The sequence below is a fragment of the Vicugna pacos genome, chromosome 12 (assembly GCF_048564905.1).
Source record: "Vicugna pacos chromosome 12, VicPac4, whole genome shotgun sequence".
In the NCBI taxonomy this organism is placed as follows: domain Eukaryota; kingdom Metazoa; phylum Chordata; class Mammalia; order Artiodactyla; family Camelidae; genus Vicugna; species Vicugna pacos.
In genome coordinates this window covers 17,570,764-17,593,990 of record NC_132998.1, presented here as the reverse complement: position 1 = coordinate 17,593,990, position 23,227 = coordinate 17,570,764, and positions in this window count along the sequence as shown.

The window sequence follows — 23,227 nt, the reverse complement described above, 5'->3', positions numbered from 1 at the left end:
CATTCCAAATTTTAGTCTTTTAGTTTTTCTTTTTAAAAAATCTTATTGCTTGTTAGAACCCCCAGCACAATACTGAATAGAAGTGCTGATAGCATGCATTATTATCTCAAGGTGAAATTTCAGTATTTCAGTGTCTCAGGGGAAATCATTCAAACATTAAAACAATGTTTCCTAGATTTTTAAAAAGATGAACTTTATCAGGTTAAGTAAATTCCCATTTATTCCATTTGCTAGGACTTTTTAATCACAAATACATATTGAATTTTTTTCACTTATTTTTCTGCACTTATGGAGGTGATCATATAATTACTATTGCTGTCTTTCATTTTGTTAATGTGGCAACTTAATTAATTGATAATTGACTGATTTTTAATGTTAAACTAACCTTTGATTGCTGGGATAAATTCCGCTTGATCACATTGCCATATCTTTTTAGTTTATTCCTGGATGAGATACGGAATTTAGTTAAGGATTTTTTGTGTGTACATTAACAAGTGATACTGGTTTGTATTTTTCTTTTCTTGACTACCATTTTCTGGTCAATGATTAGAGGGCAGTGCTATCTTCATAAAATAAGTTGAGAAGGATTTTTCTCTTTGTTACCTGAAAGATTTGAGTAAGATGGGAACTATTGTTTAAGTTTTTGATAGAATTTACCAGTAAAGTCATCTGGACCTGGAGTTATTATAGCCTTTCTCTTGCTCTGTGAACATTTCTCATCATGGATTTACTTGAAAGAAAATTCTCTACTTCTTCTGATATTCATCTTTATTAGTATCAAGTTGTTTGTAATCGTTTTATTAATGTCTGTAGGATATATACTGATGCCTACATTTTAATTTTTAATATATTGGTAACTTATGACTCATCTGCTTTTTTCTTGGATAGTCTTACAAGAGGTTTATTAATTTTATTAGTCTTTTGAATAAACCAGCTTTCAGCTTTATTGATTCTATTATGTATTTGTTTATATTGTGGATTTTTGTTTTTATCTTCATTATTTTTTCTTCTATTTTAAAATTATTATTATTTTTTCTGACTTATTGAAAGACACTTGGACAATTATTTTAAGCCTTCATTTTTCCTAATAAATGCATCCAAAACTATAAATTTCCCTGTAAGCACTGTTTTAGCTGCATCTCACAAATTTTGAGACATTATTGTTATTTACCATTTAGTTAAAGATATTTTCCAATTTCTATTTTGTTTTTTTCTTTGATCCATAAGTTATTTGGAAATAAATTGCTAAATTTTCTAAAATTACATCTTTAAAATAATACTTTTGTTATGATTTCCAATTTAATTACACTCCATTAGAGAATACTCTGCATGTTTTCAAACTTTTGACATTTATTAAACCTTTTTTTTCCAGTTCAGTATATGGTTGATTTTGGATATGTTCCTTGTACACTTAAAAAGAATATGAATTCTGTCTTTGGTAGGTGCAATGGTCCATATATGTTAATTAGGTTAAGTTCTACACATGTTTTTTGTAATACTCAGCTGTATATTCTTAATAAGATTTTATTTGCTTGTTCAGCCAGTTATTGAGAATAGTGTGATTTTGGATTTATCTATTTATCCTTTAATTTTTTTATTTGCTTTATATTTTTTATAGGTATGTTATTAGTTGCAATAAAGGTATGTTATTAGGTACAAGCAAATTAAAAATTATTATATCTTACTGGTACACTGAACTACTTACCATTATGATTTTTCCATTTTATCTCTTATAATGCTTCCTACTCTAGGATGTATTTTATTTGATATTAATACTGCTACACAAGCTTACTTTTTATTAGTATTCTCATCATATACATACATACATATACAGTTGACCCTTGTACAACTTGGGGGTTAGAAATGCTGACCTTCTGAGCAGCTGAAAATCTGCAGATAACTTAGCGTTGGCTTTCTGTATCCACAGTTCCTCTGTATCCACAGTTCCGCATCTGCAGATTCAACCAACTATGAATTGGCAACACTGCAGTGTTTACTGTTGAAAAAAATCTGAATATAAGTGGGCTTGAACAATTCAAACCTATGTTGATCAAGGGTCAACTATATATAGATAACACACATATAAATGTATATACTTCCAACATTTCTGTATTCCAATATTCTAATATTGAAAGTCTGTCCCCTAAAGCAGCATGAAGTTTGGTTTTTTTAAGTGTTTCACTCATATTTAATTGGCATATTTAACCTATTTTCAATAATAAGTTACAGACATACTTCTATTTACATTTATGATTTGTTTTCTATTCATTCCAAGTCCTTTATGCTGCTTTGTTTTTAATCCTTTCTTACCTTCTTTTGAATTAAATATTTTGTATCATTCTATTTCTCCTCTCTGCTGACTGGTGAGTTATATATTTTACTTTTTGTTTGGCAGTTACTCTTGAGATTTCAACATACAGTCTTGACTTACTAATGTCTAATATAAATTAGTACCTTTTACCATTTCCCAGATAATAAAAGGAACTTAGACTGCTTTAACTCCATTTTCCTCTCACATTTTTTGTTATTGTTGCCATGTATTTTAGTTCTGTATGTTTTTAAGCTCACAGACATTACTGTTATTTCATACAGTCAACATTAATTTAGATGCATCTACATTTCTACCTTTTCTATTGCTCTTTATTCCTTCCTGCATTTTCATACTATCATCTTGTTCTTTCTTCCTGAAGTACTTGCTTTAATGTTTCCTTTAATGTGGATCTAATTTCATTCGCCTGAGAACGTCTTTTTTGCCTTTGCTTTTGATAAATATTTTTGTTGGAAATAGATTCTGGATCGGCATTTGGTAATTAGTTATTTTCTCTCAGCACTTGTAATTTTCATTCTTGTCATCTGGACTCCATTATTTCCACTAAGTAGTCAGCCCTCAGTCTTACTGATTCTTTTTTGAAGGAAATCTTTCTTTTTTTTCCCCTCTCTGGTTGCTTCAAAATTCTCTTTATCTTTAGTTTTCAACAGTTTTACCATCATTCTTAAGTATAGTTTTCTTCAAATTTATCCTGATTAGGATTTTGTCACACTTTTCAGTTTTGTGGCTTGGTAGCTTCTCTTGGTGTTGCAAAATGTAAGGCCACTGTTTTCTCAAAATTACATTTGCACTTTTCTCTCTTTCTCCTTCTTCTGGGAATCTGAACATTTTCCTGAAATACCATATGCCTTTTACATCCCCCCTCCTGTATTTTCCATCCTTTTGTCTCATTTGCACCAGTCTGAGTATCTTCTTTTGACCTTTAGTTTTCTCTAGTCATCTCTTTGTGTCCATTTCTGTTAACTTATCTATTATAGTTTTAATTTCAGTTAACACATTTCTCAGTTCTAGAATTTTTATTTTTTGGAATAAGATTATCCATCTCTTCATCTAAGTTCTTTGGCATATTAATAAGAGATACTTTTTTTTTAAATTGAAGTATAGTCAGTTACAGCGTTCCAGTTTCTGGCATACAGCACAATGTCCCAAGCACGCTTAGGCATACATATATTCGTTCTTATTTTCTTTTTCATTAAAGGTTATTACAAGATATTGAATATAGTTCCCTGTGCTACACAGAAGAAATTTTTTTAGATCTGTTTTTCTATACAGTGGCTAACATTTGCAAATCTCAAACTCCCAGATTTATCCCTTCCCACCCCCTTTCCCCTAGTAACCGTAAGACTGTCTACTATGTCTGCGAGTCTGTTTCTGTTTTGTAGATGGGTTCATTAGTGTCCTTTTTTTCTTCTTTTTTTAGATTCCACATATGAGTGATATCACATGGTATTTTTCCTTCTCTTTTTGGCTTACTTCAGAGATACTTAAAAGCATATATCTAATGACTTAGTATCTTTTCTTCTATGGGCCTGTTTCTGCCTTATTTATCTTGGTTTTTGGCCACATAGTCATGTTTCCTGACATGCCTAGTAATGTTTGATTGACTGCAGGACATCAGATATGAACCACTGCAGAGATAAACTGAGCCTTTGGATGGTGCTTTCTGCATCCTTAGAGAATTCAGTTTTGCATCTGTCGGGCAATGAGGGTATGGGTCAGTCACCTTAATCCAGTCAGGGACTGGGTTAATTCACATCTGGGATTCAATCTTCGCAAGCACTGATATAATTTTGGTTTCTCTCTGTTTCTATGGTGGAGGCCTTTTGTGGGCTGAAATGAAGGTCTGGGTGGTTTAATATGGACTTCTTTTGAACTCCAACTTTTGTCTAAAACTCTGAGATGTTTGCTCTGCTTTTTAGCTTCTTAAATTGCCAGCTTCCTGGTATCTCAGCAGCCTCTTGGGAACCCCAAAATGATGAAAAGCAGTACCAAATGTTGGTATTGTCCCTCTAAGTTTCCCTTCTTTTGCGGATCCTGGCCCCTTAAGTCCTCATGGCTTTGGAAACTCATGTCTTCAAAGAAATTATGTGTATGTGTATATACACGCATACACACATAGTTCAGCTTTTCTTGTTTTTCATCACGAAAGAGTGGTCTGCGACACACTTGTCCATTATTATGGAAAAGTTATCATGTATGTAATTCTTGTACATCATATGTATCTGTGAGATAGGTATAATAATACTGAAGATTATTGTGAGACTCAAATTAGATCATGCATGGGAAAGCACTGAGCAAACTGGAAAGCTCTGTGCAAACATTTAGTATTATTATTATCCTAATATAGAGCACTGTCTCTTGGAAACCTAAAGCAAAATGCCAGAGAAGTCTTGAAAAATTTGTTATTTGTTATTTTTAAAAATATGGATCTTATTAAAGGGCTTAGGTCAATCTAGTGAAGGTACTACTCAACGTAGAAGTTGGAGTGGTATCCAAAGAGGCTACCCCGATGCCTAGCAGAACTGAGAGAAATTTCCCCACGGCGACCCAAAGGTGGAAGTCACCCCTCTAGAGGAACTTAGATAGCCCTGGATGTCAAACCCCAGCAGGGAGGAGAATTAGCAATAGGTCTCTAGCATGTGGAATAAAGTCAGAAGCTAGGTGAATCAAGACAGGAGGGAAAGAAGTGGGCAAACAGCATAGATGAGGAGCAATGAGAGATACTAGGATTTGCCTGGTGCATTGCATGGGGCGTGGCCATGAGACTAAAAGAAACTTTGTGGGCTGTAATTTACAACCTAATGTAGTTTTTCACGAGTTTTTGATTTTACAACTCCTCAAGGTATCTACTAGAATCATTTCTTTTCTGCTATTTTTCTCATACCCAAGTTAGAGATTGGGATGTATGTCAGTCTATTGAGTATTATTATGCATCTCTCTGGTTTTTGGTGGTGTGCTGTACGAAAGATGTGAATACACAAAGGAGAGTGTGTGAAAATGAACAGAAAGACACTCTACTGGTGTTGAAACGGTCTATCAGTCAGAGTTTAATTAAAACAAATCCACACAATGCACTTTCTGTTTAATATTGAAAATACGTCATTTTCATTATTGTAGCTACTATTATTGTGATTGGTTTGTTGTTTTTCCATCTGTAGAGTTTGTTGGTGGTAGCGAATGCTGTTTTGATAGATGTCCAAGATGGGTGCTACCAGCTGATCTCTTTTGCTCAGGTCTGCTTGTCAGGGTTCTCAGTGAGGAATGGCTCCAGACTCTGAGCCACCCATTCTGTCATTCCTTCCTCTCCAGTCTTCTCATTGTTAGCAATCCTCCAGCTATGCCTCTCTTCCTTTCTTCCCTACTTCCTGCTAACCCTAACTCCTCTCTGAGCTCAAGCTTTTCAGTACATTAGATGTTTTCAGGGGCAAAAGGATGGGATTATGATGTATGGACTTTGGTGTAATTTTCCCTACGCATACTTTTGAACTTCCGTAAGTATTCTTGAATTTTGTTCAAGGAATTGTTCTTAAGATCTTGCTTCTTGAATCTGTGGGTTTATAGTTTTCACGAAATTTGGAAAATTCTTGGCTAATTTTTCCAATATTTTTTTCTGTGTCCTTCACCACATCTGCCCTTGGGGAGTCTCATTACATGTATGTTTGGCTGCTTGAAAGTTCCTCAACATCCCTGATGCTCTGCTCTTTTCTTTAAAATGCTTTTCTCTGTTTCATTTTAGATGGTTTCTCTTACTGTATGTTCATGTTCTCTAATCTTTTCTTCTGCACTGTCTATCTTGCTGTTCATCCCATTCAGCGTCTTATTCATATCAGACATAGTAGCTTTCACCTTTAGAAGTTTGAATTGTGCCTTTTTAATATCTTTTAAGTCTTGACTTAACTTTGAACATACGGAATAGAGTTACATTAGTTCTTATTTTTCTCGTCTGCCAGCTCTGTGTGTGTCAGTTATTGTTGACGTCAATTAATTCATTTTTCCCTTCATTTTGGGTTCTCTTCATTTGGGTTACATTTTCCTGCTTCCTTCCACACCTGGAAATTTTTGATTGGTTGCCAGATATTGTGAAATTGTTGGATGCTGGATATTCTTGTATTCCTACTGGAGCCTTTAAAAAAATTCTCTTCTATATTTTGACTTGACTGTTCAAACATAATGACTTCTAAAATGTTTTCGTGTACTCATTCTAACATCTGCATCAGTTCTTAGTTTTTGGATTGATTGATTTGTTTTCCTCATTGCAGGTCCTATTTTCCCTCATTATGGGTCATTTTTTCCTGCTCCTTTGCGTGCCTGGGGAGCTTTGATTGGAGGCCAAACGTTATAAATTTTACCTTTTTGAGTACTAGATACTTCTGTAGCTTTACAGTCTTGAGCTTTGATCTAGGGTATAATTAAGTTACTTGTAATCAGTTAGTCCTTTTGGGTTTTGTTTTTGAGATTTGCTAGGTGGGACCAGAGCACTGTATAATCTAGGGCTGATTACACCCCACTGCTGCTGAAGTCCCCTCTAAGGACTCTAATCAATGCCCTGCAAAAATAAAGAAAGAAAGTTTTCCAGTCTGGCTGGTGGGAACAGGCACTATTTTTTGCCCTGTGTGATGCTGGGCAGTGTTCCCTCTAACTCTTTGGGTAGTTCTTTCCTTGGCCTCAAGTAGTTTTTTTCCCCATACATTTGCCCTGACTAGAGGTGACCTTTGGGGACCTCTGGAGTTCCTTCCTGTGCAACTCTCTCCTCTCTAGGACTCTACCCACCCACCTTGGTCTCGGTGTGAACTATCTACTTTGTTTTCTCAACTCAGATCGCCCATCAGCCTCTGCCTCATGCTTCCCATTTTTGTCTACCGCCTCCTGGAAACTCTCTCAAGGAAGTAAGTTGGAGCAATATCATAGTGCTCACCTCCTTTGTCTTCCATCTCTGCCCCCAGGTCCAGTGTCTCGACAGCTGCCATTTCAGATTTTTCTTTTTCTTTTTGATTGTTTTAGGCAGGAGGGTATGTCCAGTTCTTTTTGCTTTCTTTTGGTCAGAAGTGGAAGATAAGAAATTGATTTTGAAGTGTTAATTTTGGAAAGTATTTCAAGAAAGATGTCCTTAAATAATGAAATTGCAAAAAAGGTATATGATCTTGCAACTGGATACTAGCTCATTCTAGAGGGGGTTTACTGCTGGGCATTTACTTTTACGAAGATAAAGGCTTTATATAATTTTCTGCTTTTAATATAATATGCTTTAATATAACTATAAGCTTTTCTGAAAATGATCTGTAATCTTTATAGTTTTTTTTAACATTTTTTACTGATTTATAATCATTTTACAATGTTGTGTCAAATTCCAGTGTTCAGCACAATGTTTCAGTCATTCATGGACATATACACACTCATTGTCACATTTTTTTCTCTGTGAGTTATCATAACGTTTTGTGTATATTTCCCTGTGCTATACAGTGTAATCTTGTCTATCTATTCTACAATTTTGAAATCCCAGTCTATCCCTTCCCACCCTCCACCCCCTGGCAACCACAAGTCTGTATTCTCTGTCTGTGAGTCTATTTCTGTCCTGTATTTATGCTTTGTTTTTGTTTGTTTGTTTGTTTTTGTTTTTGTTTTTTAGATTCCACATATGAGCGATCTCATATGGTATTTTTCTTTCTCTTTCTGGCTTACTTCAGTTAGAATGACATTCTCCAGGAGCATCCATGTTGCTGCAAATGGCATAATTTTTATACTTTTGACAGTAGACATTTGAGCAATACATCTGTGCATTAATTGTATACTAAGTGTAAAAACATATCACAACTTATTTAAGGATCAAATATATGAATTGAAAAATGAAACCCAATTATGCTCCAGGCATCTCATTTAAAAACATCAATCCCTTTTATAAATATTTCTTTTATAATTCCCTTTAATACATTGCCTTTGAGTTATAATATCTGCTGATAACACTAGAGATCCTATGCATTTATTAATTTGACATTGCTTTAGGATATTTCAGGACATTTAAAATAGATATGAAATGGAATAGTAATGAGGCTTACCCTATTGCTTGTTAATTGTATATACAGTGAGCCCAGTTTCAATCTTTAATAATGAGTTATTTTAATTTAGTTGCAAAATTTACACATATTTTCATGTGTTCTATGCAAAATGTATGGATAAGCTTGTGATAAATAAGACATTAACTAAAGTGATAAACTATACATCAATAATTATAGAGTAATTTTGGTTTAAAATCAGGGTAGTTTAAAATACTTTGTGTAATAAATGTAAAGTGCTCAGAGCAGGGTCTGGAATGTAAGGAGTTCAATACAGGTTAAAAATTAAATGGCTTCCTCCCATTTGAATTTGTTTTGAGACGTGTATGATTGAGGCAGAACTGAAGTAATGATGCTGATTCTATAAGTTATCGGATCTTCATGCTGATGATCTATTGCATTCATCTGCCACCGGTCAGTGTTTGACTTAAGATGAACCCAACGTGAGACATGTGCCAACATGGAGGCTGGTTAGTCTCCTTCACTCTTTGTTGATGGTTTTGGTTTTTCATTTTAATTCCTGATCCTGTGGTAGATCGTTCACTCAGAACTGACACTGGGTGAGGAAGAGTGTGACGATAAGGAGCTGTGAGCAAAGAGGAGGATGGAGAATAGGCCCGTAGGGCAGGAAGGAAATTTCTACAGAGGCAAAGGAGCCGTATAAAATCAAGATTCATGTCTTGAATATTAACTTGGCCAGAGACTTCTCAGGGGAAATGCTTGCCCTGCAAATAGGGAGATAGGAGACAGAGAACCAATAGGATTTTAAAGTTGTAATGAACCTAGAAGGCCATCAGATAAAAGCAATTTCAACAAGTAAGAGTAGTGTTTGCAGGAATTATAATGGGACAATTAGTTCAAAAAGCTAACAATCTAAGAACAGCCCCAATTGTTGAGCCCATGCTATATGAAAGTTGCTTTGCTATATTTATAAATTATAACTAATTTACTTCTTTAAGTAAATCTTTTTTTTTTGGGTAAAACATATCATGTACGATTGGTAATGTAGTCATTATTTTTTTTAATTAATTTTTTAATTGAAGTATAGTCAGTTTACAATGTTGTGTTACATTCTGGTGTACAGCATGGTGATTAATTTATATAACTGTATATGTGTGTCTGTGTGTATTATATATATATATATATATATATATATATATATATATATATATATTCTTATTCATACTATTTTTCCATTATAGGCCATTACAGGGTATTAAAAATAGTTCCCTCTGCTATAGAGTAGAACCTTGTTGTTTATTTTGTATATAGTAGTTAGTATCTGCAAATCCCAAATTCCCAGTTTATTCCTACATAACTTCTTTCCCCTGGTAACCATAAATTTGTTTTCTATGCCTGTGAGTCTGTTTCTGTTTTGTAAACAAGTTCATTTGTATCATTTTTTTAAAGATTCCACATATAAGTGATATCATATGGTATTTTTCTTTCTCTTTCTGGTCTACTTCGCTTAGTATAACAATCTCCCGGTCCATCTGTGTTGCTGAACGTGGCATTATTTTATTATTTTTTATGGCCGAGTAGTCAGTCTGTCTGTCTGTCTGTCTGTCTCTCTCTTACAGCTTCTTTATCCAGTCATCTGTTGATGGACATTTAGGTTGCTTCCATGTCTTGGCTATTGTATATAGTGCGGCTATGAACATTGGGTGTATGTATCTTTTTGAACTAGAGTTTCCTCTGGATATATGCCCAGGAGTGGGATTGCTGGATCATATGGTAAATCTATTTTTAGTCTTTTGAGAAATCTGCATACTGTTTTCCATAATGGCTGCACCAAACTACATTTCCACCAACAGTGTAGGAGGGTTCCCGTTTCTCCATACCTTCTCCAGCATTTATCATTTGTGGACTTTTGAATGATGGCCATTCTGACCCGTGTGAGGTGATACCTCACTGTAGTTTTGATTTGCATTTCTCGGATAATTAGTGATATTGAGCATGTAGTCATTATTGACATGAATAGTTTTCTATTCCTTTTTAGATACAGAATATCAGTGCTTTCCTAAAATAGGGATCTATTCAATAGACTTGTCAAAAGGTAATCATTAAAAACATGTTCAATTTTTGGACAGCTGTGGGACTGTAGATTCTTTTTTTATGCTGAACTTAATTATCTCTCTATTACATTCATCCACTGTAGTTCAGTTTTTTGCAGTGAAAAAGAATAAGCCTTATCCATTTTGGGTTTTGAAGATAGCTATGCAACCCCAGTTACCTTTTAAGTTTTCATCAGATGACCTGGCCCTTTTCCCCTCACCATCCTGATTATCTTTCTAGGTACAGAACTGATTGCAAAGGTCTATCTTGAGAATAGAGATAAGAAAGAAACACAAAATATGCTCAATACCATTAAAGTACTTATGAAATATTGATTTTCCTCCCAGTACTTGTTATGTATTTTTATGCCCAACAGGTATGACAGGTTAATAGGTACAAAAGAGGGATTCTAAAGAATGAAATCAATTTAAGGGGCCTGGTGAGTTCTAAGTGGGAGTGAAGCTTGGTTACAACATGTGCTGTCCAGACATATACATCCCAGTAGAAAAGAATGAATGCCAATTAACTAATTCATTCAAAAATTATTTTATTCATTCATTCAGTCTTGTAACACTTCTCAAAATGTGTTTTGGGGACCATTCTGCTGAGAAACATTTTCTGTAGTTGAGTAAACTCTACATACTGTGTTGCCTCTTTGAGATTTTCTACAATAATTGTCATGTAAAAGATTCTGGTCAACCCTGTAGTGAAGACCCTCCTTTAACATTGTTTCAGTCAGCTTTTCCAAACATTGTGCCGTAGGAAATTGTATGTGTACCGTTGACTTCTTGCCAAACATGTTTTGAAAAACACTTGTCTTAAAACATCAAACCATAGAATTGACTAGACTTTTTAATTCCAAATATTTCAATGTGAGTAGAACCATTTTTATGAAAAGTGGCTTTCACGGGGAGACTGCCTGGCATCTGAGCTTGACTCATTTCTTTTTTTTCTTCTTATTTTTATTTTTTATTGAAGTATTGTTGATTTACAATGTTGTGTTAGTTTCAGATGTTCAGCAAACTGATTCAGTTATACACATATATGTGAATATGTATTCTTTTCAGATTCTTTTCCATGATAGGTTATTATAAGAAATTGAATATAGTTCTCTGTGCTATACAGTAGGTTCTTGTTGTTTATCTATTTTATGTACAGTAGTGTGTATCTGTTAATCTCAAATCCCTAATTTATCCCTCCCCCCTTTCCCCTTGGGTAACTATAGGTTTGTTTTCTAAGCTTATTGACTCCTATTTCTACTGAAGATTTATCACAAAACCCTGTGAGAAGGAAACTGAGACCTAAGGAACAGAGGAAAACAGCAGAGTATACTGGCAGGTGATTTGGGGGGAAATTCATGAAGGAACAAGGAGGCAGGAATATCAAACTGGTAGGAAACTTGAGAGATTTTTGTCTCTATTCCATGGCTTTTTTTTTTAATTAGGACAGTATTTATTAAACAATCATCATCATGAATGTGTTTGATTAATGAGAATATTTGCAGATAACTAACTATAAGGTAATATAAGTGGAGACAAAACCATCGTGCCAAAGAGCTTATAATTTAACTACAGAGAAAAGTTATACATCCAGGAAATAATCAGATAATGGTATAAGGCAGTATGTAATTAGTTTTTGAGTGGCTCAGATTATAAGTACTCTGAAGAGAGAAGGAAGTTATCCCTGTGAATGGAGTGAAAGAAGGTCTTCTATTTTCAAGGATTCCTCAGAAAGGAGAGTTGTAATTTATCTTAGTAACCATTGTTGCAAGGGGATAACTAAGAGTTCTGTATGTTTAACAAAGGTATTTATTGCTGAAGTTCACACAGATTTCTCTTGGTGGGGTTTCAGTGGGACGAGTGAAAGGACATCTAATATATTAACAGCATGAGTGTTAGGAGGATATCTTCATGCAAAGATCATGACAATTCTCTTTTGTCAGCAGAGGCTTTTTACGAAACATTAAGGTCAACAACATATAGGTGTGCAATTCAGTGACACCATCTGAAATGTGGGATGACTCAGAAAACAGTTGGCAAAACTAGAAGATTTATGACAAGAAATAAATGAAAGACAGGATAAAAATTGAATGAAGGCAATTTGGTGCAAGCCTCAGAAGGGAAAGAGTTAATAGGGAATGTGTATTTCAGTAATAGAAGAAGACAGAGAAAAAGACACACACAGGAAGTAGGTCCAGGGAGAAGGGGATGGCTGAGATTAACATATGGAAACCAGACAGCGGGATGGGTCAGAAGAGAGGAACAGACACCTAAGGGATAAATGTAGCATCCGATAAGATGGAATGGAAATATTGGATGGGGTGGGGCACGGGGGTGGGGTTTACCTCCTATCTTGGAAAGACAGAGCAGAGAGAATGGCTACCAACTTCAACAGTTCAAAAATTACACACTTCCCTCTTTCTCAAAGGGGTTATGTAATTTGCAGATACCAAAGAGGACCTTTAAAAAACACTGGCATCACTCTCCATGTTATTTTTAAACACCTTTTTCTTTCATTAGGCACAATTAAACTATCAGGTCCCCTGTTTTAACTGCAGAACCCCGTTCGCACAGCCAGGAGCGCCCTGTGGATGAGGAACATCAGAAACAATTCTGAACTTGCACAAAATATAATTGGCCAATTTGGAGACATTGTTTTGCACAATATGATGTGTCTCATACATTTTTCATACAGAGGCAATGCATTTTATGAGAGACGCAATAAGCATATGGAAATACATGCGTTTTCAGGAGGCTAGGAAGGACAGTTAAGGGGGGACGGGCGACCAGGAACTGAGCGGAGCCGCGTGATGCGATTTGTGAGCTCTGAAACTTGACAAGCTTGGAAAAGACTATTCTAGGCAGGCTTTCTAAGGCACTTGCAATGCTAATTACATCTGGTGCAGTCCATTTTTCCCTTGCTGTAATTTCTTTACGGGTTTTAATTAAGTGCTTTTAACGTCTATTAGGAAGGTGGAGGAACAGGGAGGGTGAGAATTTGCAGAAACAGACAAGTTTTGCCTTGCCCGCATTCATTTTATGTCCTATCCAACCTGTGCCTCTGTTAATCTTTCCTACCATTACCTACATTTCTACTAATTGATGGCTTTTTATTCCTTTCTGTTGCTAATTCTACAAATTAAGGTTCTGCTTAAATGTCAAGTTCACTCAATATACCCTTTTGAGTAGTATTAGAGCAAATGGGTAATACGCTTTTGTTGATTGAGGTGGTGATATTAAACATTACTAATGCAGCTTGAAAGCCTCTTTGGAGAGAATACTGAGGAAGCACTGAGCTGTGGTGGAAAAAGCCTGTGGTGGAGGGTGAGCTCCTATTTGTAGGAGAGCCTTGGATCTGAGGTGTAGGAGTGCGTGGCTCCGCCCAGTCCTGATTCAGCTGAGTCAGCACTTCCTGACCACAGTGTTTGGTACAAAGCTCACTTATAATAACTTGAGAAATACATTTTACTGTATGGCACAGGGAACTGTATTCAATATCTTGTAGTAACCTATGGTAAAAAAGAATATGAAAACGAATATATGTGTGTTCCTAGATGACTGAAGTTTTGTGCTGTACACCAGAAATTGACACAACACTGTAAACGGACTATACTTCAATAAAAATACAAAAATAATTAAGTAACCAAACTAGAAAAAAAAAAAGAAAATTTAAAGCCGAACATACACATTATAGCATTTCATTTGTATGGGTCTGTTGTATTTAGAAAGAAGGAAGGAAGTCCTCTTTACTCCTTCGCTCAATTACCCAATACATCTTGGCTACCTTCTGTATGTAAAGCACTAGAATTGAATGTAGATAGGGGTGGAATGAGACCACCTCAAGAAGCTGACAGTTTGGGATTAACAGGTATGCGTTACTAGATATAAAATGGATAAATAAGGACCTACTGCAAAGCACAAGGAACTATATTCGATTTCTTACAGTGAGTTATAATGGAAAATAATCTGAAAAAAATGTACATATTTGTATAACTGAACCACTTTGCTGTACACTGGAAGCTAACACTGTAATTCAACTACATTTCAGTAAAAATAAAATGTAAAAAAAGAACAAAAAAATTAAAAAGAGGGAGGATATAGCTCAGTGGTAGAGCAGGTGCTTAGTATGCATGAGTTCCAGTGTTCAATCCCCAGTACCTCCATTTAAAACAAACCAACCAACCTAATCCCCTCCCCCTCAAAAGAAATTTAAAAAAAAAGAGAGAAACTGACATTCTCGTAGGGGAAGTAGGACATGTAGAGAAGTAAGAACCATCTGAGCCATCCATTCTTTTTTTTTTAAATTAAGCCTTTATTAGCTGACTACTCTGTGGCAGGGGGAGCTAGGCTGGGGACAAGGATATGAAGATGAAGCGAACACAGTATGTGTTCCCAAAGGATTGGGTAACTGGGACAGTGGCACAGACATGTAAATGAACAATTGTAGCAACCGAGTAACTGCTATTAAATGGCTGTATGCATGTAGTTGTATCGGAACCCTGAGAAAGAAGTGCTGAACTCTGCAAGGAGGAGTGAGTCAGGGCACCCTGGAAATAAAGAAGACCTTCTAGGGGTGCTTTTGAGTCTCCAGTTCCAGTGACTTCTCACTCTGCTGTGCTACATATGTGCGCAAATAACAATCTCACTTCCCTTTTCTGCCTCAGCAAGTTTGAGTTGGATTTCTGTAACTTACAGTCAAAAGAATTCTGTACAATTCAGAGCCAGCCAGAGCCTCATGTGTAGATTGTTGCCAAAGTGTCTGGAGAGATGCTAAGGAGCCACAGCAGGATGCGCGTTGTCTTTTCTCCAGAAAGATTACATCATTTTCATGTACATTATCTTCTCACACATTTATAATCATCTTCCCTATTTTTATATTTGAATTTTTTTTTACTATTCTATGTTTTCTCTTTACTGTGCTTTTTTTTTTTTCTTTCCATTTTTCTGCTTTTTGCTGGATGGATGACATTTTCACAATTCCCTGATTTCTCTGTACTTATCTGGAAGTTAAACATTTTATTTCCATTCTTTTTGTAGTTAGTATTAAATTTTTTAACATCAAGGGTTAAGTAAAAAATTAATCGACATTTCTATCTTTTTTTCTATTCAGTACAGTTACTTTAATGTTGTATCATTAACCATCATTCCCTTTTATGTCCCAAATAATTCTTTGGCATTATTTTTACCCCTCTTCCATTAATATTATTAATAATATTACTATTATATTAACAACTATTCTTGCACAGGTTTACTGAAAGTTTATAGATTTTATTGCTTACTAATTTGTCTTTAACTTATCATTTTCTTTTGGACTTTTTTTCTTCATTTTGAAGTACATATATCCTTACCAGCTATTTCAGGTATCTGGTATATTCAAATCTCTCCATCTTTGTCTGGGAAAATCTTTATTTTGACCCCAGATTTGAAAATTCCCTTTGTACAGCTTTTGGGATGACAGCCGTGCTAGATACTATTCTTTTGCCCAAACTAGACTCGTTCTCCACCCTTCTACATCCTTCTCATGGCCCAAGAAGCTGATCTATAGAAACTGAATCAACGTCTCTTTGACTTTGGATTGATTAAAGCAATGGGCGGCTCTGGCACTGGAGTCTCCCACTGGAGGGAGGAGAAGGAGAATGGGGTATTTATTTCCTTTACTCTTCTCTGATGGGTTCTTATAGTCTGGTTGCTTCCTTTGACCAAAGGCCAAAGCTACCATTAGTTGGCGTTTCCCACCAACTTTCTATGAGTTCCAATTGTTGCTCCTTCTTATTTTTTCAGGTTTAAGAGTTGTATCATTTCCAGCTGTTATTAAGCCTAAGCCTGTGGTACCATAACACCCTTTGATGCTTTTTCTAAACCCTACCCTTACCTTTGTAGCTAGTCCCTTTATTGAAATCGCCCAATTACCGAGTTGAGTGTACCATTTTTTCCAGGTTATAATAGTTATTTTTCCACTGGCATTTTTAAAAAAACTCTTCATTATCTTCTGGCTTCTGTTATGGTTGGTGAGAAGTATGCTGCTACATTAACTATTGTTCCTTTATAGGTTATCTGTCTTTTCTTTCTGATTGCTATTAAGATTTTTATTATGTTGGGGAGATCAAGACGACAGAGGGAGAGAATGTGGAGCTCACCTCCTCCCCCCATCAAAATATTAAAAATACATCTATTTGTGGAACATTCTCCCAGGAAACTAACTCGAAACTGGCAGAAGGACTTAGGCTGTAAGAAAGTTACACACATAAGTGGATAGGATGGGAAGAAGAGCGTCGGGTCAGGACCTGTGTCCCTGGGAGGGAACTAAGAGGAAAAGGGAGGTTGCACGGGTGACACTTGCCCTTGGGAGTGAGTGGGTCGAGCCACAGACTGGGTGTCCCATTCTGGGGGCCCTATGTGTAGGAGACAACCCTCTTTGGCTGCTGGGCAAAACTCTGGGACAGATAGAAAGGCTGGAGAAGCCTGGGCTCCAGGAGTGCGTGGGTGCTGGCCTGTCCCCAGGCAGGGCAGGGAGAGGTTGCTGCAGAGCTGAGATGGCCGCTGTCCCTCTGTAGTCTCTGTTCAAGACCTGCAGGAACTCCAGCATGTCTCACAGGCCAAGCCTCGTGGGTGCACCACACAAAACCCACTCGGGGAGGAAGCGGCCGGGAGCAGCCGGGAGCTCAGGAGAGAGCATTTCAAGTGGGAGGGTATTCAGACTCCTATTCCATCTTCTTGGATAAGAATTAGAAGTTGATTTTGTGCATTTAAAATGAATTTCTTTTCATTGTCATAATAAAAGTTTAATTTAGAGAACACATTAGGATGGATATACAAATATATATTTTATAGCCAAATTCTAAGACTAGAATTAGCAGAGCAGGGAAAGCAGAACCTTCTGGAAAATGAAACTCTAATAATGCTTATTCCTTCTGGCTGTGTTTACCAAAGAGTGTGCAAACAGCAAATACTTCAGTTTTAATGAACTGGCTCAAACAAGACAAATGTGATTTGGGTTTAATTGGCTGAAACAAAATTGCTGAAAATTAATCGAGTTTGGAATTTTTGAAAGATACTGCCTTGGACTTCTGATAATTGCAATCCGAATTGTTTTTCAGTAGAAGAACCAAAATTTGGTGTAAAATAAACCATTAGCACTGAGGAAAAATTAAGAATACAGAGATACTGTGAGGACCAGTAAATTATCTTATATCCTCAGGCCTGGCAATGGGTCTGGTAGATTGTGAGACTCAGTAAATGCCTGTGAAATAGAGAACATGGAAGAACGAATTCTGAGTCCCTGAAGACAGGGATTGTGCTTAGCTTGGTCGTTGTTAAACTTATAACACCTAGTTTTGGATCTGGCACAATGTTTTTAATAAACATTGTGTTGATTGGGTTAATGAATGAATTATAATTACATGGCCTACAGGTACATCTTTGGGTGCAAGTTTGAAAATACATTTTCAGGGGAGAGGGTATAGCTCAAGTGGCAGAGCGCATGTTTAGCATGCATGGGGTGCTGGGTTCAATCCCCAGCACCTCCTCCAAACAGAAATAAATGAATAAAACTAATTTCCTCCCCCTCACAAAAAACAAAACAAAACAAAACAACAGATATGTGAAAACACACTTTCAGTTTTGGAAATTTCTAGTCATTATATAACTGAGAAGTTATACTGAAAAATGACAGACACTGTGAATAAATGATACATTGGTTAGAGGAGTTTAGACATCTCTTCCACTCCAGTGATGAATTTACATTGGAAACAAGAGTTGTGCTGCAAAAGCTAGAATTGTGAAAGAGTTCATCTGTAGGCGAGCACTTTTTCCATTTCTGTTTGCAGCTCATTCCATGAGGAAAAAGTGGAAAGATAAAAATGCCAAAAAAACCAGACACAGGAATTTAAAGAGAAAGGGAAATTAGCCAGCAACTGTGCACCGCAAATCACTGTTCAAACAATGAAGACTCACGAGGCCAGAAGGTTGTTCCAGACAGAAGATGCTGCAAAAGGCCAAGGGTAGACCTCAGGGAGTAAAAGGGAGCTAGTTTCTACATCTCCCTCCCCTCCCCCGCCCCCCGAGTTCACAAGAGTGTTTTATCATAAGCTCCTTGTTCACTGTAAGTAGGAATGCCCAGTTTTCTTCATGCTCCTCAAACCAGTCGTGGTGTCTGTTAGATGCTCTTTCTGCTCTCAGGTCACTGTGGAGGCCCAGCCAACATCAGTGTGCAAAATTACCTGGAGGGAGCAGGCCAGGTGCACAGCATTCCCACAGAGCAGCCTTTCTGCTCGTTTTACTCCGATCGGGGCCCGCGAGAGGCTATCTTAGCATCCCGTCGTGCAGCGTGAAGAACTCCAACTGCCATAGAACAAGACCGCCGAACATTAGAGACGCTACTTTTAAAACTGGGTCATTTCAGTCTTACTAATGTTAGACTCCAGCTATTGGTGGAGAGACTTCTGGACAGTTAGGTTTAAAAAAAAAAACCCCATACAACTGCCCCCAGGTCATGCCCCCATCCCTCCCCTGCTTGGTACGTTAGAGAATCTGTGTGAGCCTGAAAGGCAGCCACCGGTCCCCCCTCTCTTTTCCATTTGGACCCCAAGCAAACAGTAAGCCCTAGTTTGTGGGGACTTGGCCTTTCCACTGCTCAGCAAAAGACAATTTCCTCTGTGTTGCAACTTTACATTTGGCGAGAGGATGGAAGGGTTGGCAGGACCAGACCTGGCTACTCAAAGCCGGCACAGTAAAACCTCACAACGATTTGCCTCTTCTTCAGCTTGGCACCTCATGTGAGGGGCCGGAATAGAGACACGTTTGTAATAAGTGGCAGTTGGGAGGAGGGCGACGGTGCTTCTGCGGAAGTCCTGTGTTTTATCCGTCCTCCCCGCCTCCCCCAGCCTTTTGGGGGCATAGTCATGAGCCTCACTTTTGTTTTTCATATTTTAAATGCAGCCTGTACCGAACTCGCCACCGAAATAGATGTGCATTGACACTCCCACTCACAAGCTGCCCACTGCAGGCGCAGGTTTAACATCGCTCGAGCCAACCCGGAGACTAGAAAGTTGAAGGGGGAATTAAGGGGGTAGCTCCATGAACAGACCCACTTCCTGGCTGGAAAAACCTGGATCGTGTTTTATTTCCGTCTCTGACACTCTTACAAATCTTTACCATCAACACTAGGCTCGTCACACAGCGATTGCCTGCACTCACCGGGTCTTGCTGAAAAAAGGAATTGCTTTAATGACACAGATATATATATATATATATATATATATATATATATATATTTTTTTTTTTTTTTGCCTGAGTGAAAAGGAACAGTGGGAGTCATTCTCACTTGGACAAGCTCTACTGCGGATGCCTGATGCCTGGAAGTCAGATTAATGGAACCACTGGGGCAGGGCCAACCATCAGGGTGGGAGGTCGGCATCAGGGAGGCCTGGAGGGAGGCAGCCGGAGGTCCTGGCAGGGGAAGTGGATAGAGCATCAAAGGTGGAGGTCTGGAAAGGCAGCCCGGGATGTCGGGGACACTTGCCAGAGGGGGAACCTCACTCCAGGGCTGAAAACCAGAGCAGTCCTTAAGCTCTCGGAAGGAGACCCCAGAGCTCTGTCCCTAGAAACTAGTAACATCAGTCAGCATGTTCATGGAACGCCTGAGCCAGGCAGGCCCTGGGCTTGTGATGTTCTCTACAGCAATCCCCACTCTTGTTGCAACGTGCGCCATCCGTTTCTTCCCTCCCGTATCTGTCACTGGATGGTGAGTTCTTGGAGGGAAACGCCAAGTATGTCTTGATCACTTAACGGGGAACCTGGCACATAGAAAGTGTCTGGTAGATATTTGTTGACTGAGTGAGTGAGTGACCTGACATCTTTTGACAACCCTACAAGGTATTATTTTTCCCATGTTCCTGTTGACAAAACCGAGCGTCAGAAAGCTCAAGAGGCAAGAGAGTGCCCAAATTCTGCAGGTGGAGTTCGATGTGGGGGATTTTTCACACTGGCAGTTCTGTGGGTGGAGACGGTGGAACCAGCCCTAGGGCTGACTGGCTGTAAAATCCCTGAGCTACTGACATTACGCCAGCCCCACTCCCTGTGCTCCGCCCTCCCGTCCTGCCCGTCTCGGCTGATGCAACAGGGGTGAGGTTGCCAGACAAAATCTGGGATACCCAGTTACATTTGAATTTCAGATAATAATCTTTTAGTGTATGTATGTCCCAGACAGGGCACGGACCTGCTGATATTTGAAAAGTAGTCCTTGCGTATCTGAAATTCAAATGTAACTGACATCTTGTATTTTTATTTGCTAAGTTTGGCAACCCCAGGTTGGTTTTAAGGATGCATGTGGGAATCAGGAGGTAGGTTTAACCATCTCAGCAGCCCCAGGGTAGGCTGTGAGGGCCCCAGCACTTCCGTGACTGGGAGGCTCGGTGGGGAGTAAGGAGCCCTGGGATGGCAGCCCGCTGGGTTCTGGATTAGCGGCAGCCCGAGTGCCCTCTTGTCACCTCCTCAGATGGGGAGCCCATGGCTCCCGGTGCTGCGTTCTTCCTCCCATGTGTCTCGCTGTCCTGCTTCCCAAGAAAGCCTTTGGTGGGGCTAGCTTGTCACTGTCCAGTGTGGGTGACCTGGCACAGAATAGGTGCTCAGTAAATATTTTTTGAATGAATGAACAAGTCAGTTCTAAAACGTGTCGCCTGCCATGTGTTGCTCTCCCTTGTTCCGGGCTGTCCGTGGTCAACTCTGGCTGTGTCTTCTCAGGTTTCATCAACTGTGGCTGGAGTAGCACAGCCAACTAGGGTCTCAGTGCAAAGGCTTAGGAGTATTTTACTGAAAGAGACCCATGGCTGCTTTCTTGGCAGGGATCTGTAAGGGTGGCAGGCAGTCTGACACTTTATCTCATCATTTGGCAGGGCCTGTCTGGTACGCTTGGCTTGTGCAGTGCACATGCCTGTCTGAGAGGCATGGCCTGTCCAGTACGTCATCCTTAGACCATTAACCACCAATAAGCTCTAGTCACGTTCATGTTAAGGTGATCATATAATTTATGATCTAAACTGGGATACTTTGATGCATTAAAAGAAAATGCATAAATACCTGGGATAAATGGGGTGATCGAGATTTGCAGAAATGAACTACTATGTGTAAAATAGATGAACAGCAAACTCCTACTGTGTAGCACAGGGAACTATATTCAATACCTGTAACAGCTTATAATGAAATAGAATATGAAAAGGAATATATATATATATATATAACTTAATCACTATGCTGTACATTATAAATTAATATATTGTAAGTGGCCATATTTCAATTAAAAAATTAAAAAAAATTTTTTTTAAAAAGAAAATACTGTTCAGAATGCCACTAGGACAAATGACATAAACCCGAACTCTTCCGGGCATCTCAATTTCTGTGAATGATAAACATCCTCTAGAATCCCCTGGATGCCATAATCTCTAAACGCCACTTTTTGGACATGGTGACTGTGTTACCTGATCAGCTGCATGCATGTCCCTGTAGGCTTTCCCTTGAGGTAGTTTATCAGGAGAGATTCCATGAGATTTTCCTCACAAATCTGATTTGTGTAATACTTTGCTGAGTATATATCTCCATCACTTGATTAGAATCCCTTAAAGATGATGGTCCCTGCCATTAACCTTCGTGTTCTAACACCTGGTCCCGTTCCCCACAATGAAGTGAACTTGTATTGACAGCGATAGGCTGTTATGATGCAGTAACAGACAACCCTCCAATTTTGGTGCCTTATAAGGAAAAAAGAGTTGTTTTCTTTTTCACACCATGTTTATTGGCCAGTTTGAACACTTTTCCATGTCCTGTTTAATCTGGAACCCAGGTTGATGAGCATTTTCTATCTGGAATGTCCCAGGTCTCATGGCAGAGGGAAAAGAGCCGATGTTGAATCACAGGCTAGCTCATAAAACTTCGGCTCAGAGGAGAGCCTTCCCTCCACTTGCACGCCATTGCCAAAGCCAGCTACCCAGCCAACCCGCCTCAGCGGCAAGGGGAAATAGAATTCTCGTGTGGGGAAGAACAGCAAATATTTTCAACAATAGTACAAAAGCTACTGCTTACCCAGTCAGCGTGAATGGAATCCACCTGAGCATTGTTACTTAACTCCATACTCCAGACTTCCCTGGTGGGATGAGATGGGGATGGGGTGGCGGAAAGAGCCCACTCTGTGTACAGAATTTGAGGAGGCCAGCATGTCTGCTCACCTTTCTGCTTTCTCTTCAGGCGCTTTTGCACCTTGGAGGAACAGGAAGACTTCATTTCTAGTCTTTCCTTCCCCATCTACAAGGTTTCTCCTTCTCCAGGGTCATGGCTGGGAAGGGAGTCCAGCCTTCCTAGCAGGATCAATGAATAGCAACTCTTTGATTTCAAACCATGCCATCTCTGGAGCTATGATATGGATTCCTTCAATTAATTGACACCTGCCACCTACTAAGTGCCAGATACCGGGCACTGTCCTGGGACCCGTGAAGGTTTCAGTAACATCAAGGTCCTTGCCTTTAGGCAGCTTGCCCTTCAGTAGAGGAACAAGACATGCACAGCTGATTCTAGGTGCGACAGAATATGTCAAGCCCTTGATGCCTAGGATTCCTGTGTTTCAGGCCACTTGAGTCTCTCTGACTTCAAGTCCTGGCCAGCTTGGGTTTAACCAGACACACCAGGTGCTCATGGAGTCCCAGTGGGTATTAAAGAACATCCTGCCCTTCTCCAGGAAACTATTCTCAACTCAGGCAGAGGAAGCTTGCGTTCCTACCAGACTCAGTCTCACCTCTTTGTTCCCC